General features: G+C 41.9%; 1 protein-coding gene across 20 annotated transcripts in view; it reads left to right on the forward strand.

Moving 5' to 3' along the window:
• Positions 1-23,740, forward strand: part of LOC144934165 (sorbin and SH3 domain-containing protein 1-like) — a 134,022-nt gene that overhangs the window by 20,248 nt on the left and 90,034 nt on the right. For all 20 annotated transcript variants that reach the window (XM_078859686.1, XM_078859694.1, XM_078859699.1 and 17 more), the window contains exon 2: positions 11,982-12,067. The gene's annotated coding sequence lies outside the window, so the exon portion shown is untranslated. The remainder of the gene's footprint in view (positions 1-11,981; positions 12,068-23,740) is intronic.

A 23,740-nucleotide genomic window follows, 5' to 3' on the forward strand; every position in this document is an offset into this window, starting at 1 on the left:
GACGGGTGAAGGACGTGTAAATTCGCAACGCGCTAACGTCGAAGGTGACGGTCCCGTGACAGTGCCGGATGCTGTCTGCGAGCACTTTGAGAGCGGACGCTCGGAGGTCCGGGCGTTCGTCTAAAGTGCGCAGGCGGGCCAGTGGCGCTTGTGGGGATGAAACGGGACACCGGCGATGCCTGCCTGTGTGCGGCCTCCCCTTTTTTGAGAGCAGCCGAGGGGAAGAGGCACAAAGGTCCAGGGGGAGAAGTGATTGGGATCTCTGCCTCTAATGAGGCATTCACACACACCACAAGGAGATTACTGGACGGCAACATCTCCACTGATTGGAAACCACAGTCGAGTTATTATTATTAAGTTCTAAAATTAAGATTCACAGTCGAGTTGGTGACATCGGAGCTTTCGAACACGGGGGTACACGCGCGGAGATATGTCACAACATTTAAGCATGTTTCCCATGGATATATATCTTTTTTAATCTCTGAAACACATTTGAAAGTACGTTATCATATAGAGTGTTGTATTGTCATTTTTGTTTTTAAATAAAATACTTAACAGCCGTTTGTCTATCCCCTGTGGGATGACGGCCTCTCCACACCTTGTCATCTTTAGTGTTGTTTGATCGTTTGTCACCATTCTGACAAGCGCGTAGGTCGGTTTGGTGGGGAGTTCAGGACCGGTTCAAATATCACTCGCCACCGATGTTAGCGGTGGCCAGTTTATTGAACCAAGGTCACTGCACTCGCCCCTGCTCAATGGCTTCACTCTGTAATAATGCATAGGGTACGTAAATATTTCAAATTAATTTGACTATGCTTGAAAGCGATTTGTTAAATCATTCGGTCATATATCTTATTACCGTCGAATACATCTTTAACTTGAATAAAATATTTTAATTACGAGGAAATAATGTTTTTCTTTTGTTAGATCGGTGAAGCTATAAGTCGCATTGTAAGAATGGATGTAGCCGCTTAGGGAGTAGGTCATATTTGAGGTGCTGTATTTTATGCTATTTGATTGTGTAAATGTAAAACATGACTCATCATTTGCAGGAAATGTCACGTATCTATTACCCATGAGAGACTATGGCCATATTTTCGCATAGCCTGCTGCAAGCAGATGATAGACACATTAGCAGAGTCCAAAAATGAAAATAACAGCTTTTTAAATGCTTCATAAAGCTAATCATAGGTAACTTCTTGAGGACTGTGTTGCTTAATCTATTCATTTGCCCACAAAGGTTAGCTCCAGCACTATCCTCTTTCCATACCTCATTCAAAATATAGGCCCCTAGATTTACATCTGCCACAAGGGGCTTTAAAGGGGCTTTAACACACATTTAGGTCTGGCCAAACACACCACAGCACTCCGATGTCACCATGGCACTGGGTTGTGTCACGTGCTGGGAAGCTTCTTCGGGAAACGAATCGATTCCTGGAGCAGCAACGGTACGTGGATCGAAACGTCAGACGTCACGCTGGGAAACACGCGGGGGTACCAAACCCCAGAACACAACGGAGAGCCATCCAGCATGACTCTGACGTTTTGCACAGCAGTGTCACACGCCACCGTGGTAACATCGTAGGACCAATTCATGCACATTGCAGGAGACTCAACATGTTGTTTTAACTTTTCTAAAGCGTTTCTGAATAAAACTACAACTTGGGAACAGAACAACAAAACACATTTAACTGTTCCCTTTCAAGACCATTGAACAGCAGCACCAAAGCAAATGTATCTAATAATAGGGTTTTCCCCCCTTTTTTTTGGCGACAAAACTGAAACCTTTTGAAAGGAATCATGTTTACATTAACCACAATACTTGCAGTCAGAATGCAAAAAACAACAACACTCTGATAATGTATGCATTGTCCTTGAAACTGATTGGTCCACACCAGAGACAGCTTTCCTGAGAGCCTAGTCTCATACGGTGTTCGGCCAGAGGACGCCAAAAGGTGCACAGTTAAAAGACAACACACTATCAGAGTAATGAGGGCTGGGGTAAGCATCTATATCATGAGGCCTCCTTTGCCGGTACCAAAATATACTAATAGGGTTTTCCCCCTTTTTTCTGGCGACAAAACTTAAACCTTTTGCAAGGAGGCCTCGTGATGCAAATGTATCTAGTTTTACTGTCAACCAAAGGCGTTGTTGGAATGGCTCATGAACCGAGACATAATTTATAACATTTGTTGCCGTTCCTAAATATTTGTTGTAACTTTTTTCTGCAAAACGCTTTACTGAAAAATGAAGAAGAATATAACCACACAGTCTCCTCTGTCCAGTACACAGGCGTTGAATTGACATTTTCGGAGAGTGTACCTCACACGTGTTTTGGAATGTAATAATTGCAGCACAGGGCCAGAGCCAAGTCCCACACCGGTGATTGCAGCTGGCTACTTATTGACAGACATCGCATGTGTTTCTGGGTCAGCAGGGCAGCAACTCCCCGCAGGTCTTTCCAGTATTGTTAGAAGAACAATGAGCTTCCTGTATTCATTGAGTGCATCACGTTGGGTAAAAAAAAAACACATCATGGCTGATGAAGGTCAAACACAGCTACCCCAATCTTGTTCTTATCTCATTTATGTTTAAACGCTTTCCAACCAAGGTCAAAATAGTTTAAGCTGACGGTCTGTCTCTCTTTTGTGCGAAATGAGGATGAACAATAACGCTCAGAAATATGACCTAATGTTAAAAAATACTTGATAAAGTTGAGTTGCCATGTTGGGCAGCATAAACTAATCCATGCGTATGAATTATTTTTGTATTGTTTATTTGTTAAGTTAGAAGTATGCTTGATCTAATTTGATAATAGCATCATGGTTCTTTGCCACTGGTATATTATTTGTAAGATGCGCAATCATTTTTGGTAGTTTGACCAATGTGAAGAAATTTTCCCATTTAAACTTTGCCTTTTTTCTGCCATTAGTTTCAATAAATCGTCAACTTTATTTAAAGCAGGTGAGAGTCCATTGAGACTAACGTATCTATTTCAAGGGATAACTGGGTCTCAATGCAATTTGACAAATGTTAATTTTACCCCTGGGACATCGCATAGGAATGTTGAGGCACATCTTAAATTACTTTATGAGGATTTCAAGATGGAAATAATAAACCACGTGGACTTAGTGAGAACTACTTTTCGAATTCTTTGAGGAAAAAAAAATCCAAACAGTGCATTCATCTCCACATTTATAACGGAAGGTGTTCAGCGGGGTAGAATATTTAACCCTCAATCGATGAGAAGAATTGTTGCAATTCAGGGTCATCACTATTCAGGAATACAATAGTTTTACATTTGTGTTGAATAGTACTTCTAGTGGCTGGAGGGGTGACATGAACTCAATACGTCCAGTGCAAGCATCGAAATAATAGATTCTTAAACACACGCTTCGATGTGCATACGAAGGAGAAGAATACATATTGATCGAATCAATATTGATAGATGAATCGTTGCATTATTCCAGTCGTATTATAACCAGTAGCCAGTCCTATTATAACCATCAAAGCATGAGGCAAAACATAATTCTCACCTAAAATGAAGCCCAATGCTAAATGGAAAACATGCAATCTACTGTTGCACAGTATTATGAGCATCTGTATTTATGACATCGCCGCGATGAATGATGGTCAAAAAAAGATGGAAGTTTTAATCCGAGGCACTTTGTGCACATTGGTCTTGAGATTGAAATGTTGCGATGTAGACCCAGCTTAAGGTTTCCCAACCTTTTATGGTTTACCTAGAATCATCCACTTTCGATGTAGCTGCTGTCCTGGAAAATATGTAAGTCTTTCCCGGGACATTAATAGTACCAGTTTTTTGTCAGTTGTGTAATAATACTCCAATCAAGACAATCCATTTGCGTGTAGTTATCCCCGCTTCTGGTATTGTGAGATATTCTTCTTCCTGCCCGTGATATGCCCCATTTTTTTAAAGCTCCTTCATGAGACATTCTCCTCCCACACTTACAAATGGCACAGTTGGCTACGTACGGTGCAAAAGAAGTTCAACATACATAGATACATATAACCTGGTCGTGAAAACCCAACCCTCATCCTGACAATTTCAACACTGTAAAACTTCGGTTTGTGGAACAAAAAAATGTGCTACTGTGCAGAAGATGCTGTCGCATATCTTAAGGGGATGAATTATCCATAATGGGAATTTCTGAAAAGTAATTAAGTTGGTTTTGACCTTTGGCAAAAGTCGGTTTCACAAGGACCCCAATCTTGCAACAAATACTGGCATTCCAGTGGGAAGCTGAAAAAACACTCCACCATTTCCAGTTTTGGATTGTAACTAATAAAACCTTACACAGTAATACACTAACATTTACAAGTGCATTACCTATTTAAACGCTAACCAAACATTGTAAGATGCCCTCTATAAACATGCCCTTGGTTTGTGCTATATGGTTTTGGTTGACCTATTCAGCGATGCATTTTCCCATGTATGAGAATAGGTTTTCCCCTTTTTTCTGGCAACAAAACAGGTGTTAAGATGTAAAAAAACAGGTGTTACGATGTTAAAACACCAAACTGAGTGTGTGTTTGTTACTTCGGAGCCTATTTTCAATCAGCATAATAATACACAGTCCGCAGTCTATGCCCTGCTGGACAAAGGCCTCCCCATGCAATTTTCTCTTAAACAAATCCAGCGATTGCCTAAAGGACCAGTTAGTTCCTCAAACTCCCACCCATCGCCTCAGAAGTGCCTCCTTATTCCTACTAAAATTTTAATTTGCTAAAACTTTGTTTGATAAAGTTTTTTTGTGCGTTGCTGCTCCATGTTTCTGGAACATTCTTGCAGTTAATCTGCAGCTTGCTTCTCTCCATTCACTCCCCATTCTTTATTTCCCTGTTAAACCAAAATATAGATTCATAATATTTATTTTTAGTGGAGGAATTCAATCAGATATGAAGCTCTTTTTCACAGACGTCCAGTAAAGGCGGGTCAGAGCGATACAACAACCCAGAGCGTGATAACAACAATGCAGAGCATACTTGCACCTGAACCTAACCTTTCCTGTGTCTCTTGCTCACACATGATAGCACTTTTTGTATTCGTGTGTGTTTCGTTTAGGACCATTTTAAATACCTGATTTGTTGTACAATATTGTTTTAGGACCATGTCCTCATTCTCTCTAATATTTATGTATTTGTTCCTGTAAAGTAGCTGAGAAACTGGCTAAACTAAAATTCAATGTCTGATACAGAAGGTTGTTTTTTTTTATATCATACTTCACCATACCGGCCAGTGTGAGCTGGTGTAGGGGTTGGGATGGGGGAGGGTTGGAGGAACGAGGGTACATCCCACGACTGTTTCAGATATCACTTGGCACTGCTGTTGGTCAGGGCCAGAAATTCAACTCATGTCAGCTGCTCATTACACAGTACATTAACCAATGCACCACCACTCCAGGTATGTGTGCCACGTACGTTGAGCACAGTACCCATTTGTAGTGTTTGAAAGGCCCACACAATTTATTATCTTCGATCGTGGATGCTTATGTTTACATTAAATATTAAATTTCTCCGAAACGTCAATAACAATAAAGCTTCATTTTGGAGCTTTCGTGACTGCATGAATTATTCTTTGGTTCTTTCGGTTAAGTCACGTCTAAAGATAAAATAATAAATTAAATAATAGCATATTACGACGTTTCGATTGCAACACAAGCAATCATCATCAGGCATAAATGGAATAGTTAGATTTTTGTTGCTATTTCTTTTATGCCTGATGATGATTGCTTGTGTTGCAATCTAAACGTCGTAATATGCTATTATTTAATTTATTATTTTATCTTTAGACGTGACTTAACCAAAAGAACCAAAGAACAATAAAGCTGTAAACCCAAATAAACGATGGAAGAAAGTAGTACCACCATTGTACCAATGCAGTTGATTTAAGTACAGGTCTGTTATTCATTGGTGTGCGATGGGTTGAATATTTTTCCTGTATTTGTGTTCTTGTGATGCGGTGGTTGATAAGCTATGGTTGATAAGCTATGGTTGCCCTCTTTGCCTCATAACTAATTTTGTTTCTAACAAACTCAGAAAACCAAACGCAGCCATTTTCAGATGAGTAGTGGTGATAGAAAAGAGGCCATGAAATGAATATACGTATGGAAATGCTATATTTTATTATTTGTAAAGGCAGCTATACATTGAAAGCGCAACGACTACACATATAGTTGTAATGTATCAAACACTTTACGTTTTGAATATTTGCTATTTTTTGCAAGTTTTTTCCAAGCCACAGCATGAGTTCGTTCACGTGTGTGCACCCCGTTCTTTCGCTTGTGAGCATTCGACCCACCGATTTTCGGCACAATGATAAATTATCACGACCTGGCAGACCAGAAAATCATCTGCTGGATTTTCTCATCCTTCACGTTGGTGTCGGACATGGCTGGCAGTATGCCTGGACATTTACTTCACCATTTAATTGCACTGTCACAGGGATATACCATGTTGTTTTTCATGGTCGATTGCTGATGTGTTTATTTTGCGTCTGCGTGTGTGTGGACAGAGCGTGATGATACAGCGTTGTACATCCCTGACATTGGGTGTCAACGCCCATGAAGTCATTACCTCAGTTTTTGAAGTTAAGCACGGCTCACTATAATGTTCAGTTTTTTTAATTCACTAATTATGGATAATGTAAATACAAGTGTGAACTAAATGTTTGCTGTTTAGGATGTGTGCTCAGCTGCTGTAAACGATTCTATAATTCCCTCCCCCACTGGGCATGGACTAACCCTGGCCATATTTGGGTGATATGTGCTTGCCAGCCATGTGACCTGCTCACCACTGGAACTGCTTCGAACAGCGGAACGACTGGAAAGAATTTGCTGCGTAAACAGCCAGAGTCTATAATAACAGAGCAACTTGCAGTTGCATATTTTGCAACAAGTGAATGAAAAGATGTCCGTTTTGAAACTATTCACTCTGGAATTTGGAGGGTGTTTTCCCAAAAAATGTGATTCGGATTTTTGTTATTTAATACAGCACGTGCGAGGTCGTAAATGTTTGAGAACAAGGGTTAAAAATCTCGCTCCGACCTTATGTTAATGCCCTGTTACTAATTACCACTGGTGGCCAAACTTACTGACCCTTCCTGCCACAAGCTGAAATATTTCATGTGACCGAGAGAGCCACAAGACGCACCCGACTGAGTGGGTAACGTCAGTTGGTCATGTGACTGACTCGCTTGTGTTCGTTGGCTGTGGATTTTTTGAATATGTTATAGCCTGCAGGAGGGTCCCTGTTTTTCCTGTTTTGAATCGAGTTATGTTGCAAAGTAAGAAAAATGCATATTTCCTGAGCCGCACTTGACCTGCCTAGGAGCCACATTTGGCTCTTGAGCCCTGTGTTGGCCTCCACTACTTTAGGATATACCGGTCATACAACAAGCATATTTACTATACATCACAACACGTGTAAGTACTGGCAATATATTTGACACTGTGCATGCATTTCAGAGCCCATGTTGACATTTATCCAGTGGCAGTCGTATGCTGTGGTTGTTGTCAGAGCATGCTGGGACATTTCTTGTAGCCTCGCACGCAAAGGCGGATGCTTAAAGTAAGAGCCATTCATTTTGGATTAAGAGTACAATTGCATGACTCTTTGGGATTTTTTAAACGTTTTATTTCAGTTTTTTTCCATTCACAGAGCTGTCCCTGTTTGCTCTTACACTTCCATACTGAGTATATGTATATACAAGATGCTCGCACCGTTTCCACCCACCCCTTCGTGTGTATGTATTAGCATGGTTGGCTACGTACGGTGCGAAAGAAGTTCAACATATACGTACGTAATTTAAATGTGTGCCTACTAATGGCCAACAATATCTGGGAGAGTATTAAACTATTAGATTATTTGGGTGCTTTAAATTTCCACGTGATAAGCCACTTTGTTGTGGCCAGGTCACTTATGAAAAAGAGCTGTATAGCTCAGTGGGCCTTACCTGGTAAAATAAAAAAATAAATTTGTTTTTGTTGAGGATGCAGCCCTAAAATATTCACTGTTCCCGTGATCAGATGGAAGATCGGCACAAAGCAACAAGTTACGTTCACAGAAGGTTGACATTGATACCTTAGTTTAATAAGATGTTGCACTTCTTGTAAAGGTCACTCAAGAGCCTAAAGCGTGTATCCCAAACACATCACGCTGGGTATGTTGGGTCCAGAATTTTTATTGAAAACTCGAATAAACTATGTTTTTTTTTTGTCGGATAGTGAAATCACTTCCACGGAACTTCTTGGTTTAGTCACAAGTGCTAAAAACCACAGTGATACTCTCCTGTCGTCTTCGTCATAACGTACAAGGTTATAGCTGTCTCGGTGGCATTTACCGGTACTTGTTTAAGGGCTCAAGACTGACTCATGATATTTCAATAAAGCTCACGTATCTGTTTGTGACTTGTTTTGAGGCCCTCTTTTGTTTCCCCATAGTGACCCTGGCACCCGGGTGTTTGCCGTTCCAGTGGTTTTGTCCGGGACTGAATGTCTGTCTGTAAATAACAATTATCGATAGCCATTATGTACCAAATTTAGCGAAGGGTGTTTACACTTATCTGGGCTACTCCTGCCAGCTGTGTATGCTGCACAAGGAAGCCCATCGCATGTTTTCTTACTTAATGTTGGGCTAAATGTTTATTTTGTTTGCTTCGTGTTTACAAGAGCCATACTGTTTGCTTCTTTCAAAATAAGCAAGCGATCATTACAACCGTTTAACTACTGTATTTTCAACCAAACTGATGTATAGGATTTCAACTACTGTAGTTCCAACATCATTTTTCTTTTTGGTTAGTTCGATGAACCATTCTTATTAAATATTGTCCTGCTGTTCCTAAAATGTGTTTTTTTACTGTAAACTAACCCTCATAACATTGGATATATTTCTCAATTGTTACTCCGTATGAACTGAGTAAAAATAATAATGTCATGCGCTATGAACCTGGACACCCGACCATGACTAACATCAAGTGGCAAGTGATGTCTGAACAGGTCCTGGGCCACGTAGCATCGTAATATATTTATGCAGTTGAAATAAATGACGGGCTTATGCCACACACATGGCGTTTCAATATATTTTGCCTTTATAAATTAATGTTTTTAAAACACCATGTGTTCAGCTTGGGGTTTATGTGTTTCTGTGGCAATGGGGTGTCCGTGGTGTTCCCACCGAAATAAACTGCATTAATTGACTGTAGGCACATTCCAAAGGCTTTCCTCTCACTGGGAGGCAGCAACCCACAAAGATGATTTACAGGCACGTGGGAGGGTCCGTGTCCAAAACAAAAGTCCGAGTTTCGATTTAAAGCTTTCGTGACTGCAGGGATTCATCTTCTTGGTTCTTTCGGTAAAGTCACGTAGAAGGGAAGTAATAAAATAATAAAAAATAAAACATAATAAAATAAAATAATTTATTTTAATAAAATAATACAAAATAAAACATAATAAAATAAAATAATTTATTTTATTTTATTATGTTTTATTTTTATTATTTTATTACTTCCCTTCTACGTGACTTTACCGAAAGAACCAAGAAGATGAAAAAAGTCCGAGTATCGTATTAAACGGTGGCACACGTTTACATCGAATCTAAACGGGATCTTGACTTACGTAGTTTAAGGAAGCACTTCTGTTGTGTTTCGACTAACCAAGTAGGGGTGGTAACAATGCATAAATTAATCCATTGACATCGATTATTACCCATTCGTACTGCCAGGATTGAAGAAACTTGCCTGTTGGTTCATCTGCCGCATCGGGAAGTCAAACCGACGACCCAAGTCCAGTGTGCCAACCATTTACAAAAAATTAGAATAGATTCTGTTCAAAGCAATTTACTCTTGACTTAAAGCTTTAGTGACTCCAGGAATTCATATTCTTTTGGTCTTTCGGTAAAGTCACGTAGAACAAAAATAAATTAACAAAAACTACGTTTCGATCGCAAAACGGTGTGATCAGGATGACGATTGCTTGTGTTGCGATCGAAACGCCATAGTTTTTTTGTTAATTTTTTTTTGTTCTACATGACTTTACTGAAAGACCCAAAGAATAAGCAATTTACTATATGAAAATGACTGGTGTCATATAGGGATCACATGTTAACCGAAATAATGAATGATTTACGAGCTCCTTGCCTTTCGGTGTGAGAAGTCCATCTAGTACTGTCCCTCCACTGCCACTCTTACAAACATCGCTGTTATGTATGTAACCATTTACAAGTAGTGACAGATACAAAAAAAAAATTCAAGCTCTTTAATGGTACGTAATGATTTTGTGTGATTTAAAACCATTTCCAGCAATGCTAGTACAGAAATGTGCTTTATCTACCACTGACTATAATTGAGATGATGTGCAGTGATGTATTAAAACATTAATGAGCCCTGCACCAATTTAACACATTCCTGCGGAGGGAGCTGGTAGAAACGTTGGGTTGCTCGGTCAATGGCCAGGGTCAACGGCGGCGTGGTGTATTCCGCAAATATGCCCGACTGTGAGGGCGGGCACAAGCCGGCGTGAGTAGGTTAAACGTTGAGTTTTATAAGGGCACCACGGGGTGACCAGCCCCTCCACACCCAGCCCCACCCCTCCCACCCTCCCCACCCAGCCCCTCCCTCCCCACCCAGCCCCTCCCTGCACGACGGACGGACACAATAATCCCCCGTGGGCTGGTGTAACCAGGAGGTTCCTACCAGTATGAAAGAAATGTCACGCAGCATGCACTAATTGCCCCTTAACATGCCAACTGCAAATGCAGTTACTCCACAAACAGGTGACATTTTTTTGCCAACATAGCAGTCCCTTGAATTGAAACAAGGCAGGTATTCTGTGCTGGCTGCCAGCTTGTTTGCGTCGATCAGCTGCCGCAGATTGTGCTGCATTGTCACGCCAGTGTGTTTTGTCCAGCCAGCGTCATCACTCTCAGATGAATGCAACAATTCCAATGGGCTTCCACAATGCAGCTTTTGTGGCTCTGGAAAACAAATAGTTGCACAGTCATATTATTATTATACACACACAGATGCACACACAGACATACGCACATGTGAGACTCTACTTTTGCTAAGAGCTCTGCCCCATTCCTTCCGCATAAGTTGCCGGCACAGAAGACTCGGCGTTTTGGGGTTTAGCGAGTTGCGGCGCGTGTGCCGTGTGTTGGCTGTCACTCACCTGACGAGTTCGCATGGCCAGTCTCCCACCTTCTGGGCTTCACGGCGTGGTGGTGTGGCGGTGGAGGCGAAAGCGCGAGAAGAGGCGTTTATTTTTCACGACACTTTCCAGTAAATAAAAGTTTCCGCAGGAGCATGTGGAGAGCGTTTTGATATTTAATGCAGTGTTATTTACTGCATGATCACTTTGTGTATCTATTGCCTACCATATTCTAAATGTTATTTGCATTTGTTTTTTTCCCTTTACATTAATATGAATAATATAAGATTAATATAATATAATTCAGGTATATACTTTTTTATCATCACAGGCTTGTACTATGACTAGCTGTAAAGATAATCCATATTTTAGTTTTTAAAATATTGTTGATGCCACCACAGTACTGGGGTTATGTATGAAATGAAAACAAATGGTTCAAGTATTTTATTTTTGGATGGTCAAATGTACAAATTCGCCTGCCAAGTGGAAATTTTTGAAATAGTCCTCCATGCAACATATTATGAATTCTTCCAAGACAGTCTGTATGTGTTTCCCAGACTTTTGTTACAATTGCGAGGGCAAGGTTTAGCATTTTTTAACCCTCGCAGTTTTTTGTGAATTAAAATTCTGTTAAGCAGTTAATTCGTGCTACGCAGGTTTAATTTTTGGACCGTATGTATGTTGAGCTTCTTTCGCACAGCATGTAACCAACCGTGATAAAGTCGTAGGTGCTTAAAACGTGCTTTTTTTACTTGTGCGTTTACTGCTGCATAATATATAAATAATGTCGGGTTATTCTGCTGTGTTTTTCAGGAGGAGGATTTGGCAGAAAACAGTACTTGGTGTGCATCTCGGCATTCTTCTTCAGTGGGAGTCTGATATTATAAAGCAACATCTGGGTAAGTACGCCGCTTTATCCTGGAATGTAGGACATGCAACCAGTACTCGAGCCTCACATTTTCATTTAGATGTGCAACATTATTGAAGTCTTAACTGTACCATAGCAAACATTTCTTCACTTGTACATTTTGTTTGTGTCTTTGAAAAACAACATTCACTTCTGGTTGGACTTTTATCATACTTTAAATTAATATGGTAACAAGTACGTGAATGATAATAAATTGTGCTATTGTTAATTGCAGTAGTGCATATACATTGGAACATAATTGATTGTGACAACACATTGGTGGCAAAAAATGTGTCGCAGATATATCTAGCTGGGAGGCCCAATTTATTTGGGTGCTCCTCCCTGAGAGAGTGAATGTGAAGTTGACGGTGTGATTTCTACAGAAGTCAAATTAAATTGTTTGGATGTTTAAAAAGCATACCATGTTTTGTGTGCCACCATGGTGTGACGGTTAGAAAACTGGGCCTTTTTAAATTCAGAGGTCACCAGTTCGATTTCCTGACACAGCTGATGAAACAGAGGACAAGGTTCTTAAATCTCCCTATGTCTATGCACCCAGCAGTTCGAGTGTTGGTAGGTCACGTTGTGGGGAAGTAAAAATGTCGGTACTCGTAACACACCTCCGATCAGCATTGGTTGGCTACGCACGGTGCGAAAGAAGTTCAACAGAAAGACACCCTAGACTTCTGGCAAGTGTAAATGAGTAGGCCAAATATCCTCCAGAGCTCCTGTGATGGAGGCCCTTCTGCCAGCAGTGTTGTGGCCAAGCGATTCTAGGGCTGGACCTATTACCTATTACTATATTTTGTAAAGTTCAATATCCGACCTTTCGCGAGGAACATTTTTTGTAACATCAAAGCCCAAATCCTCTGATGTATTTGAAATGATATATGTTTCCAGGTAGTCCTCTACTTACGATGGAGATGCGTTACGACGACCCCATCGTAAGTCAAAAGTATCGTAAGTCGAAGATGGCCTAGCCTACCCAGGAGTCTTAAAGAATGGTGATAATTTAGCAAAACAGAGCAATTTAGAGTACCTTACTGTATAAATTATATACTGTATGTATTTATTAATTACAATACTGTATTGCACAGTAAAATGTAAAGTAAAAAACAAGGTAAATTCTTAACCTACCTATATGAACTGCAATTTAATAAATAAATAAATACAATTCCGGAAACCATCCTATCTGCTATAAGAACTTTTAACATGCATCGAACGTATCGTAGTAACCCTAAAATGAAATCGCTAAAGCTACGTATCATACATGCATTGAACGTATCGTAACGTATCATATTGTACTGTACTCGCCAAGATTCTGTCCATCGTCTGCATACTTGAACGATGTTAGGTTGTTGGTGTCAATTTTGTCGTATCGCCATCGTAAGATCGAAATATCGTAAGTCGGACCGTCGTAACTCGGGGACTACCTGTATATGTACCACTGTCTCCTTTGGACGAGAGCGCTAATAGGCTCTCACCTGTAGAAAGGGAATTAAATGCAATGATAATTAATTAAGTTGTACAGACACGAAATATATATTGCTCATAGATGTGTGGTATTTAGATGAGTACATCAATTGCTAGTCGAATGCTTTTTCATAGTGTTCGGGAATCTAAGGGGGGGCATGGGGGTGATCGCACCCCCCTCTGCGCCTCCCTTCTTGAGACCCCGGAAATTGCATTTTTTATTGATAATTACAATAGAAAGTAAATTAGATGTTTTGTTTTATTATTATGCAGGGCCCTGTTGAAATAACTTCATTATTTCGGGACCGCCTACCCCCTGGGAAGTTTCTAGATCCGCCTCTGATTCATAGTATACAAAGGCTCGGCGTGATGGTAATTGAAATGTATTATTCTGCTGAATGGTATGGATGTGGTCTATATACATAATATTTCCAAAACCCTGCTTGCTCCTGTGGTTGTTTGACCTCTTGTTTTTTCGTTATTCTGCTTCCATATATATGTCAAGCACTGTACAAATCAACAAAAAAAAACTGATTACTGTATTATATATAAAAATAGAACAACAGTGTGCACTTAACACACACACCTCCAATACTGCGAACCAAAAGCATTGTTTGGTGCTTCGTTATCACTTCATATTATACGTATTATTGGCAGAGTAGTACAGTAATAAACAATATGGTGACAAATTTAGTTCTATTTCCAATGGAGTCTGCAATATAATAAGGACATTCTGGCCACTCGTGGCACTTACGGGAACCAGGCCTGGCCGTGCTGATTCAGGATCTAATTTAGTCCGCATGCACAGCTGTCCTCTCTCACAAACCTGATAGCACGGTAAACAAAACGGCATGACTTCTGGCATGCAGCACAGGAAGCCGTGGCTTCTGGCCCTCATTGAAGCTCCGAGCTGCAATGACTCGGAATGCGAGCGAGCGGCACGGATACGTGGCACGGCCCCGTCGCTCAACCCACGGGCTGCTGTTGCGTGTCAGGGCCTCTGATCCCGACATTTATTGAGCAAGGAGCGGTACACGCCATAGGCGCGTGATCTGTGCACACGTCGACGCATTCCCAGCGTGGGTGAGATTGCCGACCGATGGCGAACTCTTACGCGTCTCCGAGCCGCGGTGCTGACGGGGCGACAGAGGCTTGAGATTAATTGCTAAGAGCAGTTTTTTTTTTCAGTTTTCAGTTTCAGTTTATTTGGTATAGCCCTGTGAGCCATTCGGCTCGAGATGTGCGAGCGGAGGCATTGGCTGCCTTTTTATGTCCGGCGACTATACACCCGCACCAGGTAAGCACTTCAGGTTAAACCTACCTGGGTAGGAGCTCTTCTCCACTGTGCAACCTATCTGCGCCAGGGCCATGCCAAGTCAGCCCGGCATGGCGCAGGTGCCAGGTTGATTTACTACTACAGAAGCTGAGCCGTGCTGTTGATGTCACGTGTAGATGACGTAGCACTGACGCTCACCATATACCGACATGTGTGCAATGAATGTGGCATTGGCCCCACCCCTGCTTAGCTCAGAGCAACATTCAGATATATTGTGAGGTCATCATATAAAAGTTTGGATCCGGGTTTTCACTCGTTACATAGCCCAGTACAAAAAACACGAGTGCCGTTTGGGTCTCGCGCTAGCTTGGCTCACATGTGCCAGTCGAAAATGAGTACTTGGAGAGCGCTGCCATTTTTTGATGGTGGTGTGTGAGTTGTCAGGAATTTAATTCTGGGTGACGGGAATCAAAGCGCAATGCATCAGCTACTTCAAGTCAACTCTGCATGTACACCTACACACACAAAGGACCACATTGTGGCACATTTGCATCACCCACCTGCATATGCACATATATTGACTCCTTCAGGAAATGGGTGCACATTTAATTCATTACACGTTGTGCACACTCCAGCGCACGTTCTCGTAGGCACGTAACTTGAGTGTGAATGCATGCCAACAGCATGCATGAACGCGTGACCACTCACAATGGTGACATCACTGGTGGTGCCCAGTATCTGCTGATGTCGAGAATATGCCGTACATTTAGGTATTCTTTTTCTATTACACCTGTTTCCCAATTTGTCATATAGTTGTACAAATGATACGTACGTAAGACCAACCGATTCTCAGGCTCTTTAGATAATTCCAGGTAATTTAGTTTGAAATTCGTTTGAAATCAAGAGTATCCATTTCATAAGGGTGTCATGGTTTATAAGGCATGCAATGCAAGAGTATTCAGGCAATATAACTGAAACTGTCCAAATAATCCCATTGCATTAACCACAGCTGGGAAGTTGGATGCTAAAGCTTACTGTAGGTCTGGAATTACACGCCAGGCCGCCTGCTAAGCCTATGGGTGTTGAAGTCCAGGTCCTGGCACAGAGTGCCCTCAGCCCGCAGCTTGGTTATGTCCTTTTGTGTGCTGCTTGCATAACTTTGCTTGTATCCAGAGGTCGCAATCGGGTACCCGATACCTATAGCCTACTCGGCTACCCGTACCCGGCCGGGTACGGGTACGGGTACCCGTTTGCGACCCTGGTGCGGCCGGGTACGGGTACGGGTAGGCCGTGAGTCACTGGTGAGTAACCGTTTGTCACTCATTTCGGGTAGGGTACGGGTACGGGTAGGAAACGGGTACCCGTACCCGGCCGGGTTCGGGTACCCATTTGCGACCCTGGTGCGGCCGGGTACGGGTACGGGTAAGGAAACAAAACCCGTTTGCGACCTCTGCTTGTATCTCAGTTTTTGCTTTGCCATTCGTTATGGAATAGGAATTAGAAATGAAGGTGTGAAGTCATGTTCAGACAAAACAGCTGAAATGTTAAGTTTTCACACACGGACGATCGATACGATTCACGCCACCTATTGTAAAAGGAATTTCACAAGACTCAACATTTTAGTTAAATTATTCTCATGCAATACCAAAGTAGCTGTCTTTTTAGGAATGTTACAGTATTAAACGTCATCGTCTTATATTACAAATTTTATTTGAATCCATACTTTTTAATGACATGGGATTTGCATAGTTTGAGTTGGAGTATGTTTATTTATCTGGGATCTTGCACTTGTATATATCTCCTCCACAATGTTTTCCTCACTGTGCTATAAGTGTCATGTCATCTATTCGGATTCCTCGAAGGGCAACCCAAGTGGCCTCTGCCCCTCATGGTGGAGGGGCAGCACTTGCCCACCCGTTCTGCCACTGAGAGTAATGTTGGTCTCATGACAATCAAACCGATACACATTTTAGACTTAAAACTTTCGTGACTGCAGGAATTCATATTCTTGGTTCTTTCGGTAAAGTCACGTAGATAGAAAACTAAATCAAAAATAAAAGCAAAAAACCCACGACGTTTCGATCGCAACACAAGCGGTCTTCTCCACCTGATGAAGACCGCTTGTGTTGCGGTCGAAACGTCGTGGGTTTTTTGCTTTTAGTTTTAGTTTTCTATGTACGTGACTTTACCGATATTCATTATCAGAGATGGGATATTAGCCAAATTTAAGTGCAGAACCAAATTACTTTTTTTTTTAGCTCTCTCCTCCCTATGGTTGAGAACTAAAATCGAACCAAGGATCTACGACTGCGCCAGCTCAGATCCCTAACCTCTGAGCTTGTGATATTTGTGATGGGCATCGGTTGTAGGTTTTTATATTCGGGATAAATAGTAGTTGATCCATTTGGTCCATCAGCTGTCATCTGGCCCATCTAATGTCATTATTTTTGTGCTTCCAAAAGGCTTTGGCATTGTTTACAATTTGAAATTTGAGTAAAGATCCTAAATAGGATTATTTAACATTCAGGATTCCATAGTGGGCTGGGAAGGCTGGGTTGGAGGCATCTTGGGTATGAATGTTTACTGGTATCCAATAAATATCACGGTCCAGAATTATTTATATCCAGAGGGTGGTGTTACATGAAGGGGTACAGTGAACATGCTTTTCTATTAATACATCCGGAAGTTTTGATTTTAGAAAGTACCACAAGCTGATCATATACATGCACACACTGTATACATTAAATCCCTAAAAGCAATGTTAGCACAATGGGGTACGATGCACTCAGCTGTGAAATACAGACAAGTTAAACTGCAGAGACCCATTTACGTGTTTCTAACACTGAAATTAACTGACCACGTATGTTGACATGACATATTGTTAACTCTCATGGCCCATGTGCACTGTGTAATTGCACTTTCTGTCCACTTCTTCCCCATAATGGCTCTGGTGTCAGTATCGTTGAGTGGAATCTGTGCTGAGCTAATGGAATAGTTGTTTTGGAAACTGAAGGCACAGCATAACCTTGCAAAATACTGATGTATTGAAAATTTGCTTCTCCCTATTTCTAAAGTCACACACCTTGTAAAAAATGTAAAGTTGATCATCAGCCATGATCAATCCACTGCTGCATGTAGACCTCCCTGAGCTGTCGCCATCTCGATCGGTTCTGTGATGTAATGATCCATCGAGCACATGCACACGAGCTTATTTAATGGTTCCATCTCCACGGAGGACATCCTTTCAGGCGTGGTTGGCTCTATCGGCTGTCAACCTATCGTTAATCTTGATAACGGACCAATCATCCCTTCTTGGCACGTGTCCTACCCAAGGCCACTTACTTTTCTTAACAAACTGATATCTTTAATCAATGCATGTTCTCTAATCCTCTGTCTCAGTTTAATTCAAAGTAAGCTCCTCCCCATGCTTCTTTGAGCACTTTTCACGTTTTGTTCTCTTTCTTGGGCCATATCCATGTCTCTAACCAATATGTTACAGCAGGTAATATACACGACTAAGGCCTCCCATCTGTTTATATCCTGGGTAGTATGTACGTGTCTCAGGTTGCCTGGGTGTGTCTCAGGTGGCCTCTGTGTACTCCTGAGTGGTCCCTGTTTGGCCCACGTGCCACGTGCGCCACTTTAAGCACGTGCTGTGGTGCAAACTACAACGCAGAGGCAGGTGAGTTGTAGGGGGCTCACGCCAAGTTTATTACGGGCTTACGCCAGAGGTCGCAACCGGGTACCCGATACCCGTACCCTACCCGATACCCGGCTACCCGTACCCGGCCGGGTACGGGTATCCGTTTGCGACCCTGGTGCGGCCGGGTACTGGTACGGGTAGGCCGTGAGTTACTGGTGAGTAACTGTTTGTCACTCATTTCCCAACGTCTTGTCTCTTCTCACAATTCAAGTTCCTAGAATCAACCCACCCGCGCCTGCAACATGGCTTCATCCCAGAGGTTGCAATCAGGTACCCGATACCCGTACCCTACCCGTACCCGGCCGGGTACCCGTTTGCGACCCTGGTGCAGCCGGGTACGGGTAAGGAATCAAAACCTGTTTGCGACCTCTGGCTTACGCCTAACCAGGTTACAGGCTTACGCCTAACAAGGGACGCCCTAGCTTATAACTCCCCAGGGGACAGGGTACTGGGGATCCTACCACCCCGGCTATCTGGGCTCTCCTCCCTACACCGGCCGAGGGCTTAACCCAACTTCGGCCGATCGGGTAAAGTAGCCACCCTTAGCCTCGTGTGAGGATACGCTACCCCGGGTCCCAACCTTCAACCTCTCCCGTTCCTGGCTGCCACGGCGACCCCCCTTACGTCACGTGCTTCCCCATAAATACCCCCTTGGGACATGACGTCACTCCCCGGACGTCACTCACTACTCCTCTACACACGTATGAATTCTCATGAACGAGGCCTTGTGGCAAATTATCTCCATTTCACCCACCCACAGGATCACGCTTCATTTAATGTAAATGGCTGTTGTATAATGAGAATACTATTATGTCAGGAACATTTCTGTAGGATATCATCAAATTAAAAACAATACAAATGTTGATTACTTTTTCCCATTGGATTTCACAAGAAAGAAAGGAATCCTGCCAGGACCCTAAATGGCCGAAATGTAAATTCAACTTGGATATTTTAGCAAAATAAACTTTATTGTTGTTTCCGTTTTTCATTGTCAAGGGAATAATTCACCCTCATGGACAGAAAATGCAAATTCTCATTCATGAAGGTGAAATGCATAAACATCGTTGCAGTACAATTATCCATCTGTACAAACAAAACAATCGCTGCATTTCTGAAAGACACGCTGATTTTCAATACTCCTCAAAACAACCTCAGAAAATATTAAATCGTCACAGCATATGAACCTCATGGCAGGACCCCGGGGTCCCATAAGCCCCCGGCTCTCCCATAAACATATTATAATGTAAATAAAAACTTTGCTTTTTTCACCAATCGGTTTGAAGGATGGTGGCAAGTGTTGTCTTGTTAAACTATGCCTTTAAAACTGAAAACTACTTACCTGCAGTACCTATATTTAAATACACTGTCGAAAAATGTATTTACACCCCTCTGTCAATCATCGTGTTTCTCAGTGTGGATTTGTGAACACAGTACATAAAATAGTACGCATTTTCAATGCGCTGTTCATATTGTAACAAGCGTTTATACCAATGTTACTTTACAGAGTAGTGGTTTGCCACTCATCTTATCCGTATTTATATGAGAGGTATGTGGGGACTATGGCTTAACCGCAAAAAAAAACCTGCACAGATGCATACGGACGAAAAGTATTATCAAACAGGAGGAATTAACGGTGCAACGCATCTCATCTGTTAACTATCTGCAGGTAATAGGATTGTCATCGATGGATCCTGGCTGCAGACATTGGTAGGTAACAAATAATAATTAGATAAGAGAGCAGTTGCATGATAGTAGGTTTTTACCCTTTTAACTGGTACAAAACTGACACCTTTATTCAAGGCATCATGTTTGCAATGACCACAACACAAGTAGTCAAAAAAAGCAAACAAAAAGAAGCAACTCTGATAAGGATGATAATATGCACTATCCTTGAAGTTGATTGGCCCACACCCGAGACGGCTTTCTTTAGAGCCTAGTCCCCGTACCCTACCCGATACCCGGCTACCCGTACCCGGCCGGGTACGGGTATCCGTTTGCGACCCTGGTGCGGCCGGGTACTGGTACGGGTAGCCTAGTCCCCATTGGTGTATTTGCATTGTATCATGTGTACTGTTATGACAAATAAAGGACTTAAGTCATGTAGGCAGTTTGAGCAGCTTTGGATAAGACTTATGACCTGCCCATACCCGAGCATGGAGTGCATTCGCTTTGTTCAGCTCTTATGCACATTCGTCCTCGCTGAGATTGGACGACATGACAACAGAATTATCCGCGCCAGGTGGGTCGTGGCGTTTTGTGTGTGGTGGTATGGAGTCGCCAAAAATAATTAATTAATTGAGCTTTTTACTTACGTTTATTCAGGACCCCGGGGTCTCACCATAACGTTCATATGAAGTGTCTCATGTTCCATGGCTTCTTAATGAAGGGCTTATGCTATGACTTCATGGAGCACATGCTGTCAATTTCACCCTTTAGATGTCTCACACAGCTGGATGGATGAGTTTTCATCATCCCCATGTGCAATACCAATTCTGTGGATGAGTTTTAGTGCAAATTTATGTGTGTGTGTGTGTGATAGGCTTGTTGCAGTTTGCGATAGGCACCTTTTTTATAGTGCCTGCATGGCTCAGCGAGAATACACGAGTTAAATCGCCCCCTTAGCCTTTGTTGGACTGCAAGAGTAGGTATTTTCTTGGGAGTGAATCTGTCTTGCTGCCAACTCTAACAATTTCATAGCCCATGTCGGGCACAGACTTTGAAGGCTGCGTTTGTTTGCTTTTTTATGGTCAACTCCTCCGCTAGTCATCTAAGTAGATATTTTTCCCCATCTTGGAATGTTTTAGTAATGATGGGTGTTGGTGTTGCTCATGTCAGTGGATCCAGTGTCTCGTGCGTTGTTACCCCTAACACATTCAACCTTCAGACAGGCTTGAAACTACTGTATATGGAGTGAGGATTTTTCCAGGGAATAGAAGTATTGGGGATCACTTTGTAGATAAATCTTATTGTACTAATGGTTCAAATAAGGTAAAAAAACGTGCAAAAGTAACCGCTTTCATATGTTTGAGCACAATGCAATTAGGAGAAGTTGAATGACATTTTGCAATGATGTACCCTCCCTGCTCTTAACTAGAACCAGAGGGCATATCCTAAGCAAGCTTAAGGAAGTTGAAATCAGAATCTTTATTTATCCTGGAGGAATCCGATGAGCTATAAAGCTCTTTCACAGATGTCCATGAGGGGCGGGTCAGAAAGTTACAACAACTAACAATACACAAACCGATATACTGTTGCCGCAAAGATTCTGAACATACTTTGTATTAAATGTTAGGACAATCATAATTAAATTCGTAGTCATGTGAAAAATGTAAGTAATTTTATGGAAGCTAGAATTGGATATTATTGAAGACGGGACGAGGATACATTGGAATTCTATTCGAAAATGTGAACTGATAATGAAAATAACACATACCACCACGCCTAAAGAGGCACATTTTCAATCGGTGTACATAACCTGCTTTCACAAATGGAGCACAAACGTGGACACTGTCTAAAGAAATGGAACGCACGTTGAAACACAATGAGAGGTGCATGCTTAAAATTATACTGAGAGGTAGAAAGAGAAACACATAGATCAGAGAACAAATAAAAATTAGAGACATCAACTTGTATTCTAAAGGTTAACTGCCATGAGCAGGACACATTGCTAATGGATGATGGCGGGTGATTGAGGCTAGTGACAGAAATCAGAATGAGAATCTTTATTTATCCTGGAGAAATCCGATTAAATATGAAGCTCCTTTTCACATGTTTTTAGAATCGTAGCCACGGGAGGGAAAACACTGCCAAGAGGACAGCCACCATGGATTTTAGCGTTGTAGGACCATGAGAGATGGAAATGACGCGTTGAGGCCTTCATTCAGCAGTAGATAACCTGATTACGGTTAACACTTTGGAAATGGTTAAACCTATATTGGATACTGTTATTGGTTTCCCTTTAGTAAGTTGGTGGCCATCGCAGGGCCTATCTGCCTTTGTCATTCCTGCTTGTGACAAACATTGGCAGTTGCTCGCTTGAGGCTAAAGTGGCAGAGGCGTTAATCCCATACGTGGCCTTTCCACATGTAAGGTAACCACGTTTGAATGAGGCATTTTAGTTATTTTAAACATGAACTCTTCAGGACCTCCCTCTACAGACATACATTGTATTTTTTGTAATAAATAAGAAATGAGCACACGCATTACGACAAAGACGGTTTCTATTGTGAGTTTAGAATGATGATCAAGTTCAAATGCATTGAGTAGAAGAGACTAGATGAGTCGTTATAACAGAAGGCCATGAAAATGTCTTACGACCTGGTCCCTGGGTATCCTCCATACTTCAATCGAGAAGATGGGTATAAACTGAGCAATAATTGGAAGGACGTTATCAACCAGTTTAAGTCATAACTGGCTGTGATGTTCCCATCCTACCACCTTCCGATGTTAGTTGTTATTTTTGGTTCTCTGATTTTACATTAACAGGTGAAATTTCCCACACTAACACAGCCACCTCGCTCGCCAAGCTCGACGTTGCCGGTCTGCGATCCCCCATTAACATGCTAATCTCTCACGTTAACATGCTAATCTCTCACGTTAGCATGCTAATCTCTCACGTTAACATGCTAATCTCTCACGTTAACATGCTAATCTCTCACGTTAACATGCTAATTTCTCACGTTAACATGCTAATCTCTCACGTTAACATAGCCACCTCCGCGCCCTCGTCGTGGAGGCCGCTCTACGATCTTACATTGACATGCTAATTTATCACATTAACATCACTAGCCCCGCCCACTTCGTTTATGACCCTTGGGCTACACCCATTCTAAACCTTTAAAACAGTCTGCCTCGGCAGCGTTCCCCTCTTTTTTAAATCCTTTATATTAAGTTCGCTTGCTTGCTTAGGACCGTGCAAATCTTTCGGTCGTTTTTTAACCCACTTCCCGTGATCCAATCGAGCTGACATTTTTCACACAGACTCGTTGTGCGTGACGATGCATTTTCGTGAAAAAATTTTTCCAAAATTTTACACTGTTTATGAAAAAAAAAATAGGTGGCAGCCATCTCAAGCCAGAGGACGAGAGGACTCTAGCCGCCACGATGCCACGCATATAAAGGATTTATAGTGAAAAACTTTGTTTTTACGGGTTTACTTGTTCCTCCTGATGACGATCGCTTGTGCTGTGATCGAAACGTCGTCGTTTTTTTGT

Source organism: Lampetra fluviatilis, chromosome 9 (genome assembly GCF_964198595.1).
Source record: "Lampetra fluviatilis chromosome 9, kcLamFluv1.1, whole genome shotgun sequence".
In the NCBI taxonomy this organism is placed as follows: Eukaryota; Metazoa; Chordata; class Hyperoartia; order Petromyzontiformes; family Petromyzontidae; genus Lampetra; species Lampetra fluviatilis.